The sequence below is a fragment of the Spermophilus citellus genome, assembly GCF_964194105.1.
Source record: "Spermophilus citellus genome assembly, chromosome: 17".
NCBI classification, from domain to species: domain Eukaryota; kingdom Metazoa; phylum Chordata; class Mammalia; order Rodentia; family Sciuridae; genus Spermophilus; species Spermophilus citellus.
The window spans coordinates 48,530,253-48,545,604 of NC_138199.1; positions in this window are offsets into that span (position 1 = coordinate 48,530,253).

Sequence of the window (15,352 nt, forward strand, 5' to 3'; positions counted from 1 at the left end):
ATCAGAGTTGCCCCAGTCAGGAAGGGCACAGAATGTGGGGTCCAAGAAATTGTACCCTGAAAATGTTAACATGGATTATTTCTGGGTAGCAGGATTCTGGATGATCTGTGTTATTTTTTCCAAAACAAATAGGAGTTATTTTTAAATTTTTTAAAAATATATTTGTCAGTTGTAGATGGACACAATACCTTTATTTCTATTTATTCTGATGTGGTGCTGAGGATGGAACCCAGTACCTGACCCATGCTAGGCCAGCGCTCTACTGCTGAGCCACAACCCCAGTCCCAGGAGTTATTTATATATTCAGCTTGAAGGTGAGATTTTTGGGGTGGGGGAAAGAACAACAATCTGCCCACCCCCCAGGAGGTCTCAAGCAGGAGAGTAAGTCCCTTGCTCACCAAGCGAATGTCCCCACCAAAGACCAGGATGACATTTGGCGGAGGGATGCAGAGCGCATGCGCCTGGCAGACGTAGTTTCTGTAGGTGGCTGACAGACAGGCAGGAAAGATTGTGTAACCGAGTTGTGGGGAAGAATAGTGGCCTATTGTTGGAGACCTGATAAACAAATGGAGAGCGTTCATCTTGGGGGTGTGGGCCTGAAATAAGTTTCAAGGCAGCTTAATGATCCATTTCAGGTCCTTCCTAGGAGTGAGTCACTGGCCCATTACATTAACCCAGTTCAGCCTTCCTGGCCCCGGTGCCTGCGACGAAGCCAAGCTGCTCTCACAGTGGAGCCTCGGGCCTAGAGCTTGGGGAAGATGCAGCAGCCAGCCTCATCAGTCATTCCCGGGCAGGCCACCGTCTCCCTTTCATTTCTCAGGTTCAGGTTCACATAATTAGGCACCCCATGGAGGTAAATGTTCTCCCCACTGATGGTTGTAATTCTGCAGTGCTCCATCTCGGAGGTGTAAGTGGACAGCTGCGGAAGCTACCCGGGTCTGCTCCCAACAGCAGCAGTGCCCCTTAGGGAGCCTGGCTTTTGCAGGAGCACATTAATGAGGTTGGAAACTGGTGGCCTAGAAATCCAAGCCAACTGCTGTCATGTCAGAAATGGAAATAAGGGGGCTGGGGACGTAGTTCAGGAGTAGCACAGTGGCCTAGCATGTGTCAGGCCCTGAATTCAACCCCCAGTAATGAGAGAGAGAGAGAGAGAGAGAGAGAGAGAGAGAGAGAGAGAGAGAGAGAAATGGAAATAAGGAACTACTGGAAGAAATAGAGAAGCTGGTTAACCTTTAATCAGAGGCTCAGAATTTCAATTCTGGATCCACTCTGCAAAAGCTGTGTGATACTGTGATACTCCTGGGTGCAGTGGCACACCCCCATAATCCCAGCAACTCAGGAGGCTGAGGCAGGAGGATGGCAAATTCAAGGCCAGCCACAGCAACTTAGTAAGGCCCTAAGCAACTCAGAAAGACCTGTCTCAAAATAAAAAATGAAACCTGCTGGGGATGTAGCTTAGTGGTAAAGGGCACCTGGGTCCCGCCCCCAGGACCACCAGAAATAAATAAATGAAAACATATATATATATATAAATACAGGCTGGGCAGACAACTTCGATGTGGAGTGCTTGCCTAGCTTGTGTGAGGCCCTGGGTTCTGTCCCCTGTACTGTGAGAAATAAAGAATCTTACCTTCTTGAAGTCACACACCAACTGTATGTAGGACCCAGAGTGCACCCTCTGAGCCCCGGGCAGCTTGGTTTCTGCTTCGATGGGGAAAGGGAAGAAGAACATATGGGATCAGGTATTGGCAGGTATGAGGTCCCAGAAGATGGGGCGGTGCATGCAAAGTTCCAGGTAAAATCAGCTGTCAGGTCAACAAGCTGAGTCTAGGGAACACGTTTTTTGCCAAAGGTGAATGGAGTCAATGGGTCAGGCTGCCAGCAACAGGTAGAAATGAGAATTTGAACTGGAGGTTCCTTCTTCCTCAGGGAGGAGGCATTTTTACACACTTCTCTTTGTGACCAGCAACTAATCTCATGATATGACCAGTGGCCAGCTTGGGATAGGCCGGAGCAGGGAGGGTCCCATCAAGGTACAAGGAAGATACAGTGGGCAAGAGGTCAGAGCCGGGGAGGAGTGGATTTGAGCAGATAAAGGCTTAGGGTGGAGCTTGTCTCAAGGTGCAGTTGCCCCTTGCTGGTGGCGGTGATGATGAGGATGACAGGACCTGAGGTTCAGGAACTGGATTTCAGCTCCTGATAGCAGATGTAACCAGACTTGGATTTGCTGTTTTATTAATAATTTTGCCTCATAAATCTGGGCACCAATATTGCCAACTTTTTAAATTTAGCCAAACAAGACAACTCAAACAACTCAGACCCTAATCACCTACCATCACCAAGATTTCATCAAAGAAAAGCCATCTTATCGCCAAATGGAAAGACAAACAGAATCTCAGAATTGGTAGCCATTTAAATTGAAAATGAAAATCAACTTTATGAAAAAGATCACTTATGTTCTTTTTCCTCAGATGGCACCCCACAGGGTGAAGCGTTGTCATGGAGCAGGGCTGATGGGCAGGGCAGAACATAGGACGGGCTCACACACAGGGACTTGGCTACCTCCTGGGCTTGGGTGTGAGGGCCATGGCAAAGGCTCAGTGGCCAGGTACACGGTGTCTGTCCTGGCCCTGAGTGCATGTGCTGACCTCACCCATTTGTGCCTTCCTTGCTGGCACCTCTGAGGTCCTGCTGTAGAGATTTCAGGTCGCCCATGGAGGCAGTGGCCTTCTCACTTCCGGCCCAGCCTACTCCCACTCCATTCCAGCGCCACCTGGGGCCTCTCCCACTCAGTTGTCTCGCCTGCCATTTGTGCCTGGCCCCTGAACGGCCTTACTCTAGCTGGACCTGAAGGACTTTGACAGGATCCTACATTCTGTTCCTCTTGCTTCTGCCCACTTTCCATTGGAACCCCATCTGGAACCCCGGGACTTGACCTCAGCCTCAATGACCCAGAACCAGCACTGAACGTGAGAACTTAGTTCAGCCCTGGAAACCACGGATACAGGCCCAGCACTTCTTTCCACCTTCTCCTGTTGTGCAGCTGGGCTGCAGTGGCCCCGTGGGAACAGGGGGTGCAGTGAAGAAAGCTTTCTCAAATTGGGACACAGTCTGTAGAAAATATCAAGGAACTAAATGGTCATTAACCCAGATCTGTGTGGGATTCTGCCTCTTGGACCTATGTGTAAGCTATTGAAGGCAGGAACATCTTTTGATCATTTTAAATTGCCTGTTTCCTCCCCATTCCTAACTCTCCATGCCTACTCCTTCTGAAAAACCCAACAAGTGAAGACCTTTGTGAATATATTTGTGGCTTTGAATGTGATTCCCTTATTCAACACACATTTGTCGATCGCGTGCCAAGCATGAGCCTCTGTGACAGGCACTTTGAGAAGTACACTTTGAGATAGGGCTCCACTCTCAAGGGGACCTCAGCCTCACAAGGAGGAGGACACAGACATCTCAGGAACCAGAAATAAAATTGAAAATACAGAAGCTTCAGGGACAGGATGAGGGCTGGGTGGAACTGGTTTCTTCCTCGAGTGCTTGGGAGTTTGGCCCCTCTGGGCCTCCTAATGGGCACCAGGGAGTCCCATCAGCCCTGAGCTGGGCAAGAGGTCAGAGCAGGGGAGGAGTCCATTTGAGCAGATAAAGGCTTAGGGTGGAGCTTGTCTCAAGGTGCAGCTGCCCCTTGCTCGTGGTGATGATGATGTGGATGACATTGTCCCAGCAGCCAGGAAGTGGGAGGGTGAGCGTCTCAACTATTTTGTTGGGTGTTCAGAAGTTTATCCCTTTCGATCCCCATTAATCTGGTGGTTCTCTTATCCCTGACCCTCCTTCCACATTCATCCCAAACAAGACACCCTTCCTTGCAAACAAACGTCTCCTCTTGCACGGCAACAGAGGGCGGCCCTTTGTGAGTTATTGTCTTGTTTTGGTGCTTTTTTCCTTGCTGCATTGGACTGGCCTTGTACTGACTTTGTTGAAGCAAAAGGGCACAAGAAAGGAGAAAGCAGATCAAAGAAACACTAAACTCACCAAAAAAATATGTTTTAATGAGTTGATTTAGTAGCGTAATGTAGTTTCCCAAGAACAGTCCATATGTAGATTGGTGGGGAGACCTCTCAGGTCAACAGTCTGGATCCAAGATCCTGCTCTATTTCACTGCTAAAGGCCACTAGCAGAGGTCAGAGTTTCCTCTGGGGCCTGGGGATGTCCCCAAGGGGGTTGGTGCTATTCCCCACCAAGCCTGGGCTCCTCCCAGCAGGCTGCCCTGATCTGCACCCAGTCTCCCCACGGTGAGGCCCCCAAACTTCCAAACGCTTTTGAGGGTACAACCATCACTTACTTCCTGATGGGAAGCTGGATGGAAATGGGGCAGCCTGGAGGCTGGGGGAGAGAATTAACGAATTCTGAATCCAAAGTCCAGAGACCTGGATTCTAGTCTTGGTTATAATCTGGACAGGGGCAAATTCCCTAATTTATCTAGGATGAAGTTTTTCCTGAGTCTGGTAGTTCAATGAGTCTATGTCTATTTAGCTTTAATTACTTAATTATAAATCTAATACATATGCAATATAAAAAAGTAAAGATGATATAGAAATGTATCAAGAAAGGTCCCTTGTTTCCACCTACCAGCACCTCCAGAAATAACCACTGGTAGTCAGATGGGTGCCCTGGGATGTCATCTGCAACCAAACAAACATGTCACCAGGTGTGTTTAGAGCCCACCACTTTCCAAACCTGCCTGATAGCTATACAATTCCAGATTCCCCCAGAGAAGACTGTCTTTTAAACACATTTGTGTTTATGTGTGTGTGTGTGTGTGTGTGTGTGTGTGTTTAGAGGAGGGAAACTTTATTTTGGATCACGGTTTCAGAATTTTAGTCCATGGTTGGCCAACTCCATAACTCTGGGCCCCAGGTGAGGCAGAACATTATGGCAGAGGGCATGGCAGAGAAAAGTAGCTCAGGAAACGATGGCCAGGAGGCAAACTTGGTTTTTTTTTTTTTTTTAATATATTCACTTTTTTTTAGAAAATTCCAGAGATAAGTGAAAGGTGTAAAGTTGGCTCATATAGACCTGAGAGCTACTTCATTTTTACATAGCTATTCTGAACTCTGTACCTGGTATTGTCACATTGGTAGCTTGCAATGACCAGATTGAAGCAGCACTGATACCATAAAAATTGGCAAATGTTACAAACCAGGGCTCCCCCCTCCCTGCCCCACCCTTATCCCGTCTAAAGCTGTTCATTACCAGACCTGGCGAAGAACATGCTCTAACGATTCAAGAGGCACCCAGACATTTGATGGGCTCTATGGAGTCAAGGGGACTGGATTTGTGGGCTATATCCTGCTGGCAAAAGTTAACAGACCCCTGGGTGAGATCATGGAAATAGATGACGGTAAAGGAGTTGGGCTACCAACTCCCCTCTGCTGTCCCTGAAGCTCTCACACTTGGTCCTTGGAAATCTTTAACCTCTGTGGTGATATCAGTGGTCCCCATGAACCACACCCCTGTGTACACACCCCTTTGCAGTTTGACGGGGCTGCTCCCCCATTGAGGAGTCTTCTTTGGTATTTCCTTCAATCTGGACTGACCTCATGACTTTTTCTGACCAAAAGAATGTGGCAGAAATAGCAATATGCTAATTTGGGTGCCCAGGCCTGAAGGGGTCTTCCAATCTCCTCTGTTAACCTCTGAGAGTTTAGAGATAGCCTGGTATGCAGTAAGCATACTGGAAGGTGACAGGCCACTTGGAGAGCTAGCAACCATCACCAACTGCCATGCATGTGGACAAGACCATATTGGACCCTCTGGCCCAAGCCAGATGATCCCAAATGAGACCAACAGAATCACCCATGTCACCAACCTGGCTTTGCAAGAAACATATCATTTTTCAAGCTGCTACATTTTGATATGGTTCTTAACCAGCCTCAGCTAACCTCAGTTTCTGGAGGATGTGGTAGGGCCTACCTGGAAAGTTGGCTGCCCCTCCCTGCTCCTTTTCTGGCCTACCGTGGGTCTCCTTGGCTGTAAACACACCTCTACTGGAGTTGATAAGTGGTCAGGATTGGAGACTTTATTCCTTCCCAGGGCTCATGCACATTCAAAGGAATAGAATTATAATCTATTTTATAGATTTGAGGCTCTTTTCAGGGACATGTTTGTGGCAGGGACCCATCCATCTCCTCTTCAGAAGTCACATCTTGGCTTTAGGCCTGCGAAAGGCCTGTCTTTCCCAGGCGAAGGAGGAATGGGGCAGATCTGATTCAGGTGAGGTTGAATTGATGGATAAGAGGAAATTTTGAAGAAATTTAGGCACAACTGCCATCTTTGTAGCCAGACAAATCAAAATAATACCAAAATGTGGCTGGAGGAAAACAACAAAATAAACAAGGATTACAACAATATAAAATGTTGGGTCATACGTGATAGTCATGCACCCGATATGGCAGGTTCATAAACACGGTATAAAGTCGGATGGATTCCACTGGAATTTGACCTCTTCTGAGGTCTTTACATTGTTTTATTTCTGTTGGTGCCAGGCCTGGTGCACAGACTTGTAATTCCAGCAACTTGGGAGGCTGAGGCAGGAGGATTGCAAGTTCAAGGGCAGCCTGGGCAACATAGCAAGATCTGCCTCAAAATAAAACAGAAATAAAAAGGGCTGGGGATGTGGCACAGTGAAGGAACATCCCTGGGTTCAATCCCCAGCACTAGAGGGAAGGAAGGGAGGAAGGGGAAAGATAGAAAGTTCTGTTTGTGTCTGTTTCCCTTGCTAGTCTGTTACTTGAGAGCAGGAACCATACATTATTCATCTTTATGACACTTGAATTTAGCACAGGGGGTATGAACAATGTTTAGTCCAGAAGCTCAAATCCAAACCAAAGAATAGCATGGGAAACTTAGAAGTCAATATGTCTCCTGATTTTGAAATTGTGAAAGTTTTTAAATGTCGGCAGAAGAGCCTGGAGAGCAGGGGTCTCAGCCCACAGAAAACTGTCTGGCCATGTGGGCACTTGGCTCCACTAATCCCATCTTGGGCCAAAAGTGAGTGCTCCTCCCCAAGCACACAGGTACAACTTCAAGGTGAAGCTGCGGGTCCTGGGTGCAGTGCCACCAACCTCTCTGTTCAGCCAGACGTGATTTTGCTTGGCTTTGGGCAGCACAGAAACTGTTGGAGTCCCAGACCTGGAGGCCTAGTGTCATGGATTTCAAACCCTCGATTGTCCTGAGGCAAAGGAAACAGGACAGGAGAAACAGCTGAGGGTGGCATAGCCCGGACACTGGTCCTGCTTTGTCGACTTGCCGTTCTCACTTTTCCCTCCACTCTTGCCTCAGCATCCACTGAGGCCTGGGGTGCTTTGGAGATTCCCAGGCACATCTCTGGGTGAGTGGGTGGCTCTGGGGAATGTGTGTCCCTCTTGCAGTTAACTCTGGGGACGAGGCCAAGAAGAAGGGCCCACTGAGTCACCTGGACCCAACAACTCCTTGTCAATCCCTCTCTCCAGGAGGAAGGAGAGCAGGGAGGGAAAAATGGAAGGAGGAAGGGAGTGGGGGAAGCTTGCCTGACACACCTGGGCAGGTTCCTCCATTACCTACAGAATAAAGTTCAATCCTTTTTTTGGTATGCAGAGCCCTTCCCAGGCTGGGCTCACCCACAATTGCAGCCTTATCTCTGCCTCTCCCGACTCTACCCTGCCAACCACGGGAATCTCCTCAGGCTCCTGTGGGCCTTGAGTCCGGAATGTTCTTTACCTTTCCTTGCCCACGAAAGGATACTACTCTCCCTTCAAGGGCTCCCACTGCTCTGCCATGCTGTCCCCACGTGCAGGCAAAGCCAGCCTCACCTGCCCCAGCCTCCCTGTTGCCCCTACCACCACCTATCTGATAGCGGGACCACCTACTCACTCATTCGTTTGTTCATTCAAAGGCTTATTGAGCACCTGCAGGAGCCAGGAGCTGTGATTAGTCCCAAGAACACCACAGGGAGCAAAGTAGACACAGTGCCCACCCTGCCCTGATGGACTTTATAGCTCTGTGGTGGAGACAGCTGTGGAGCAAATAAGAACATAGGAATTCGGACGGCAAATAGCCAAGGGTTTACTCTAAGAGTGAGGGTTGGGGCATGAAGGAGAGAATAACAGGGAAGGGGCTATTGAGGTGAGGGGCTGGCGAGAGGCTGCAGACAGAAGGACCAGCCCAAGCAAGGCCCTGACGTGGGTTCAAACATAGTGTTTGAGGAAGTAAAGGACGGTAGAGGGAGGTGTCAGCTCCGGGCTGTGCTCCTAGAGTCTGATGGACAGGAGTGAGGACTTTGGTCCTTATCCTCAAAGAAATGGGGGACACTGCTCAGGTCCTCCAGAGGGGGTGGAATATGGGGACATGTCTGAGTTTCATCTTTAAGAGGCTCCTCCCTCAGTGGTCACATGCAAAATGGGTCAGCAGTGGTGGCAAGAATGAAGGCGGGAAGTCAGGGCGAGGGTGGGGACTTCAAGTGTCCTAGGGAAGAGATGTTCAGGGCCTGGACAGTGGTGGGCAGACTAATGGGCCCAGGGGCAGGTTGGAAATAGGGACAAAAGAACAAAGGATAGCTCTCCGGCTTCTGGCTTGAGCCATGTCTGTCCTACGGGCCTGGGCTTGCTCAGTCTTCTATCTCCCTGCCCTAACAGAGCATCTCAGAAAGAGTAGGCCTGTGGATATCGCTTGCAAAAGGAAAATCCATGCACAGAAATAGAACTTCACAAAAGGGCAAACTCTCTAAGGGGGTGCCATTTTAGCCAAATGGTTTATAGAATTTCCATGACAAAACCAGATCCCTTCCAAAGTGATAAATTTTATCACAGTTCTTCCATTCTTCCCATCCTCCCCCATTATGGATAAGTGTCTATTTATCAGAGAGAACATTCAGCCTTTGGTTTTTTGGGATTGGCTTACTTTGCTTATCATGATATTCTCCAACTTGACCCATTTACCTGCAAATGCCATAATTTTATTCTCTTTTAATGCTGAGAAATATTCCATTATGTGTGTATACCACCATTTCTGTATCCTCTCATTTACTGAAGGGCATCTGGGTTGCTTCCACAGTTTAGCTATTGTGAATTGAGCTGCTATAAACATTGATGCAGCTGCATCACTATAGTATGCTGATTTTTAAGTCCTTTGGGTATAGACCTAGGAGTGGGATAACTGATAAATGATGGTTCCATTCCATGTTTTCTAAGGAATCTCCATACTGCTTTGATTGGTTGATTGATTGATTGATTGATTGATTGATTCTAATTAGGTATATATGACAGCAGAATATACTTTGACTCATTGTACACAAAGGGAGCACAACTTTTCCTGGAGTATCCCTTCTACTTTCCACTGGCAACAAATGAGTCACTACCACTAGCCCAGATGTGTTCATCAGCTTTCTATTACTGTGACAAAATACCTGAGAAAAATAAACCTACAGGAGGAATGGTAAAAATGGAAAAAAAAAAGTGATAAATTAATGGTCTGGGGGATGTAGTTGACAGGTGAGAGACCAGCATGCTCTTCTCTCATTATATGTATGTATATGTGTATAATAAGTTGTAGATGGACACAATACCTTTATTTTATGTAGTGCTGAGGATAGAACCTAGGGCCTCACACATGTGAGGCAAGAGCATCACCACTGAGCCACACCACAGCCCTCTTTTCTTTCTTTCTTTCTTTGTTTCTTTTTTTTTAAAGAGATAGTTTGAACTAAAGAAAGCTCTTTGGAAACACACACTACCTAAACAAGAAAGTGAGCATCCAATATAAAGGATATAGAAATATGTAAAATATATAATAAATACATAATATATCTAATATTTTGTTTTTAATTGCAAAAGTAACTGTTCAGAACTAGAGTTATATGTGGAGAATGAAGTCAAAGTGATGTGCCCCTTTACCCGTCAGCAAAGCTACCCCTCACCCAAAGTGACCACTTTCTTCCTAAGCACTGATGTTTCAGTGTTTTACACCTTTAATAAAAATGAAATTATTCTCTTTTCTGCTGTTTTCTTATCTTCCCAGGATATCATAGTTCTATGGAAGCATGGCATACGTAGGGGCATGGCTCAGCCACAGGCTCTGGCATCAAATGGTTGGTTCAAATCCTAGTCTGTCTCTTAGCTGAGTGATCTTAGATGAACGATGGACTTCACTGTGCCTCAGCTTCCTCAGGCATAAAATGGCACTTCCTGGTATTTTCCTAATAGGGTTTTTGTTTTGTTTGTGAGGATTAATAGATGCAAAGCAGGAAGAAGGGAAAGAAGCAGTGGTAGAATGCCTGCCTAGCAGGCAGCAGGCCCTGGATTTGATCCTGAGTACTTTGAAAAAGAAATTAAACCTGGAAAGCAGGGGGAACGCTGGCTGATACATAGTATCTTCCCCATAAGTTATGGATCCATCTAATGGATAGCTACAAAGTATAAGATGTATCAAAATCTTTCAATCATTTCTTATTGATGGATAGTTAAGTTGCTTTTTTCCCCTTTGCAATTCTAAATGGTTCCAAAATAAGTGTCTTTAAAGAGATATCTTCTGCACACAAGGAGATTTTTATTTGCACTCCAAAACAGTATCAATTTCCATTCTGATGGTCATACTGAACCAAGGTGAACTCCTTTCACATTCAATGTGAACTCCTTTCCCATCACCCTTTGGTCAATACTAGCACTTAGCAATTTTTATTAAGTTCTATCAAACCAATGCATGAAACAAAATATCTCACTGTTTTTATTTGTATTCCCCATGTTTTTAGTAAAATTGAGATATGTAACTTCTATCCCCTCAAATTGAAAACCAGTTGTCTCAACATCATCGTCCTTCACTAATTACAATTGCCATGTTTTTTGTAAGCTGATTTCTATTTATACAGGATGAATTTCAGGACCCTCTGTTGTTTCCTCATCCACTTGGCTATTCCTACAGCCATACCATGTTGTTATTTTATCTCTTGAATCTTTGCTGTATTGTCTTGATATATGGTAGGAGGTACTCCTGTCATTATCTTCGCATTTCAAAATGTTCTTGGTTATTCTTGAGCACTTTCCAGATGAATGTCATTAGGAATTAATTTGCAAGAAGAGTGTGTCTTTTGAATACTGAGTCTTTTCATCTGACAATATAAGCACTTCCTCTATACATACGGAATTTGCCTTTCAAAAATATTTTGTAGTTGACTTCATAATAAATCATGTATATTTCTCAATAATTTGTTTCTAAATTTCTTATCATTTATTATTAATGTAAATGGCATCTTTTTTTCCTGTTTCCTAATTTATTATTGCTGTTGTGGAGGAAAACGATTATTTTTTGTATGTTTTCTAGCTGACCACTTTCTTTGTATTTTTATTTTTGTAGCAAGGATTTGAATCAAGGGTGCTTACCCACTAAGCCATATCCTCCTTCCTTTTTATTTTTTATTTTGTCTTGAGAGTGAGATGGATTTTGGGGGTGTCAGGCTCAACTTACCCCACCAACCCTACCTGCAGTACTGGGGATTGAATCTTGGGTTTCATGCATCTTAGGCAAGCACTTTACCACTGAGCTAGTCCTCAGCCCTTTTTGTTTTGAGACAGGGGCTCACTAACTTGCTTAGGGGGTCACTAAATTGCTGAGGATGGCTTTGAACTTGGGATCCTCCTGCCTGGGCCTCCCATGTGGCTGGGATTCCAGGTGTGTGCCATCGTGGCTGGCACCTTAACACCTTATAAAATTACTTAATAAGCTATTGGTCTCAGGTGGTTCTTGGTAAATAATCATATCATCTATAAACAGTCATTTTTTTCTCTTCTCATGTTGATATGTACCCATTATTTCCTTTCCTTACACCAGACAGTTATTAAATAAAAATGATGGATTATGTTAGTTGATCTAATATATCAGATGCCCTGACCCTGATGCCTTTAGTTCTTTGCTTCCTATTTTTTCTCCATTCTCTCAACTTCTTCCTAGAATTTCTCTGTTGATCAATATCAAATCTCTTGGGAGTTTTTCTGCATGTCGTTTAACATTTTTTCATATGAACCGTACTGAGAATAGAATTACAATGATTTGGCCTTAAAATCCAAATGCCACTGAATATATGAAATCATCTGATGACTAATTCTCTAAGTATTGCCCAAATAATAACATTTAGCAGGTTAATGAAATAGCACATATTGGGAAAGGCACATTGTAATGCAAACCATCATATAGCAGAATGCTGAATTTGATGGAACTTGAACATTCACTTCACCAAAATACTAATTATGCATCTTGTGAATGGCATGGCCCAGGGCAGGTACCTACTGGCATGTTCTCATGGTAATGTAGATCTCTTGGAGCAACAGGACACACATCTGTGTAATATAGATATGCAGGGATCGGGGGAGACAGCACACACTTTCATGCCAAAATGAATGATCTAGACAGTAAGTGCTATAGCACCCAGGGGTGGGGATGAGGGTTGTGGACATGGAGTTGCCTGTGTAGAAACCTAACTGTAGCTGACTTTGGCCCAAAAGGAGCTTATTATCAGCTCCTGGGCATCCGCTGCCACTGACGCACCACTCCAGGTTCTCTTGGCTTCACCTTCTCTCCCTGCAGCTGCTGCCACTGTGTCCAGATCTACATGGGCTCTGACTGTATTGCCACGTGAACAGTTTGACAGCTCCTCACTTCACATAGTGTCTCTTGCTTTCTGCCTTGGGGCTTCCCTGCTGACACCTGGTTGCAGGTCTCTACCTGGCTTCCAAAATGTACAAACTGGAAATGTAGGAGAGTTCATGTCCCATGACAGAAATCCTTGACCAGTGGGAGATGACAACCAGAGGATACATTCTTCCCTGGTGTATAGTTTATATGGCTCCTTGGGGCACCGGCCCACAGGATCAGCTGGCTCAGTGAGGCAACCCTGAACTGGCTCTCTCTCCTTCTCTGTTTTGCTCTCTTTTGTCCTCGCTCCTGCTCCTTATAAAAGTGATAGTGCTAAGCCCTTCATCTCTGCTTATTTAGGCACTTAGGTAAAGACACTCTGTAGAGCTGACCTAGGCTTGAAGGCTGTTTCCAGGCCCTGGTATTCTTCATGTTTGTCCTGGGTTAGTTTATTCTCTGGCTGACTCTCTGCTTGTGGTACTCAAAATGGCCCTACAGGCTTCAACAAACCTTCAGGTTTATATTTCATGAGAAAGAGTCCTTATCCTGATACTTCAAATAGGAAGTCCCAGAACTGGGTGTTATTGGCTCTGGTTGGCCTGATTAGGACAACGGCCAACCTTGAACTCAGGAGAATGCCGAGGTCCCTGTGGAAGCTCAGGGATGGAGAGTGGGAGAGGGATGAAGCCTTAAATGAAACTCAGGACTATTGCTGGAGGAAAGGGGAATGTCTAATAATGACAGGAAAGGTAGCTAGTAAAAACCAACCTTCCTGGAGCCTCAATAAAATTATCTGTTCAGAAAGTTTTTAGATTTTCCAGAAACCAAAAGCTTTTGACTTATACCCTGCCACAGAATTGTCTTCTTTTATTTTGTTCCCAGGTGGGTCTCCATGAAGGGTCCATTTCTTCCCTGAAAGACAATATTTCATCTTCAGAATCACCAAATAATGGAAGAATATTCCATTGAGTGATAAAATTAGGTCGAGCAATTGAATAGTCACTGACAGGGCAATACCTGGGTGTTAAATACTGTATTAGGCTCTAGGGGTTTGGGGCTAAATATGTTTCAAACAGAATTCCAATAATGTCATCTTCCTATTTAAAAAAAAAATCACTCAACATCTTTCCATCCATTAAAAGGAAAATTTCAAATTTCCAAATAAAAGGCCCTCAGTAATCTGACTTTTGCCCATCACTAATCATCCTCTCAATTCTCACTTTTGACCCATATTACACCAGCCACTCTGGACCATTTGCCTTTGCTTAATTATTCTGTGTTCTTTTGTTGGCTTAGGCAGCCGATATAGCAAAGCCATTAATCAGTCAATATTGATTGATTGCAAGGTACAATAAATTTGTGAGCAAAGGTGCAAAGAAGAATAAGACCCTGCTCTTAAAACAAAACCAAACCTTAGAATTTAACATAAGAGATAGGACATAAAAACCTGGAAAGCCAGACAAACTAATAATTAAAACACCATTGAAAGGCAATTTGAAGGTGGAAATGAGAGAGCTGCAGACACTGTATAAGACAGAAGAAAGGGTTAATAATACTCATTTGCAGTTTAAAAGTAATGTCACATATTTTCTTTCTTGAGCTAAATCAAATGGAATCTGAGTTTCTGCCAGATATGAGAAGCAAGAAGGAAGAAGAGGAGGAGGAGGAGGGGAAGGGGAAAATAGGGAGGGAGGGGAGGAGGAAGGAAGAAAATAACATCTATGTAGGGCTCAGCAGTTCCAAAGCATTTTCACAGGCATCACCTCATTTGATTCTCACACAGCCCCAAGGATAATTATTGCTTCTATTTATTACATGAGGGCTGAGACTCGGAGCAGCCATACTTAACTAATATCTGGTAGAGCAAGACTCCAACACAAATCCTCTCATTTCAACCTCATATTTTTCTACTATGCCCCACCATATCTGAGAAGTGAGGAAGCAGGAATCACGTTGGAGTCTCTTATGTTGATATAAGAACATGCAAAGTCTTAAAAGTCAAAAGGGAATATTTTAAATAGTTACTAGCAAACAGTGTAAAATGTGGTAGAAAGGAGAAAAAGGCCTGAGTAAAAATCATTAGAGCTGTTTTTGTTTTGTCCCTTTAAAAAACAAACCAAACAACTCATTCATTGATAACCTTTGAGCCAGTCAGAATGTTATAAAGTGAATCAGTAGTTGGAAACCAAGGTTCTAGACATCCAAATACATATTTAAAACACTTGGGCAAATTTTAGAATGACATTTTTAATATACCTTGAATATATGTAAAATGCTTTTACAAATTGAAGAGAAACACACAAAGACCCCTAACAGAAATGTGGAGAAAAGGAATGAATAATAATGTCACAGAAATAGCCATGTGCAGTGGCACATGCTTGTAATCCCAGCTATTTCAGAAGTTGAAGCAAGAATATCCCAAATTCAAGACCAACCTGAGAAATTATTGAGACCCCCATCTCATAAGAATAATGAAAAAAAATTAAAAAGACTGGGGATGTAGCTCAGTGGTAGAGCCTTGTCTAGAATATGCTCTGGGTTCAATTCCCAGTACTGAAGAGAGGTGGGGGGGAGGGAGAGGGAAGGAGGGAGGTAGGGGGAGAGAGAGAGAGAGAGAGAGAGAGAGAGAGAGAGAGAGAGAGAGATCACAGAAACAGTAATATAGAGAGCTGATAATGTATGTCAA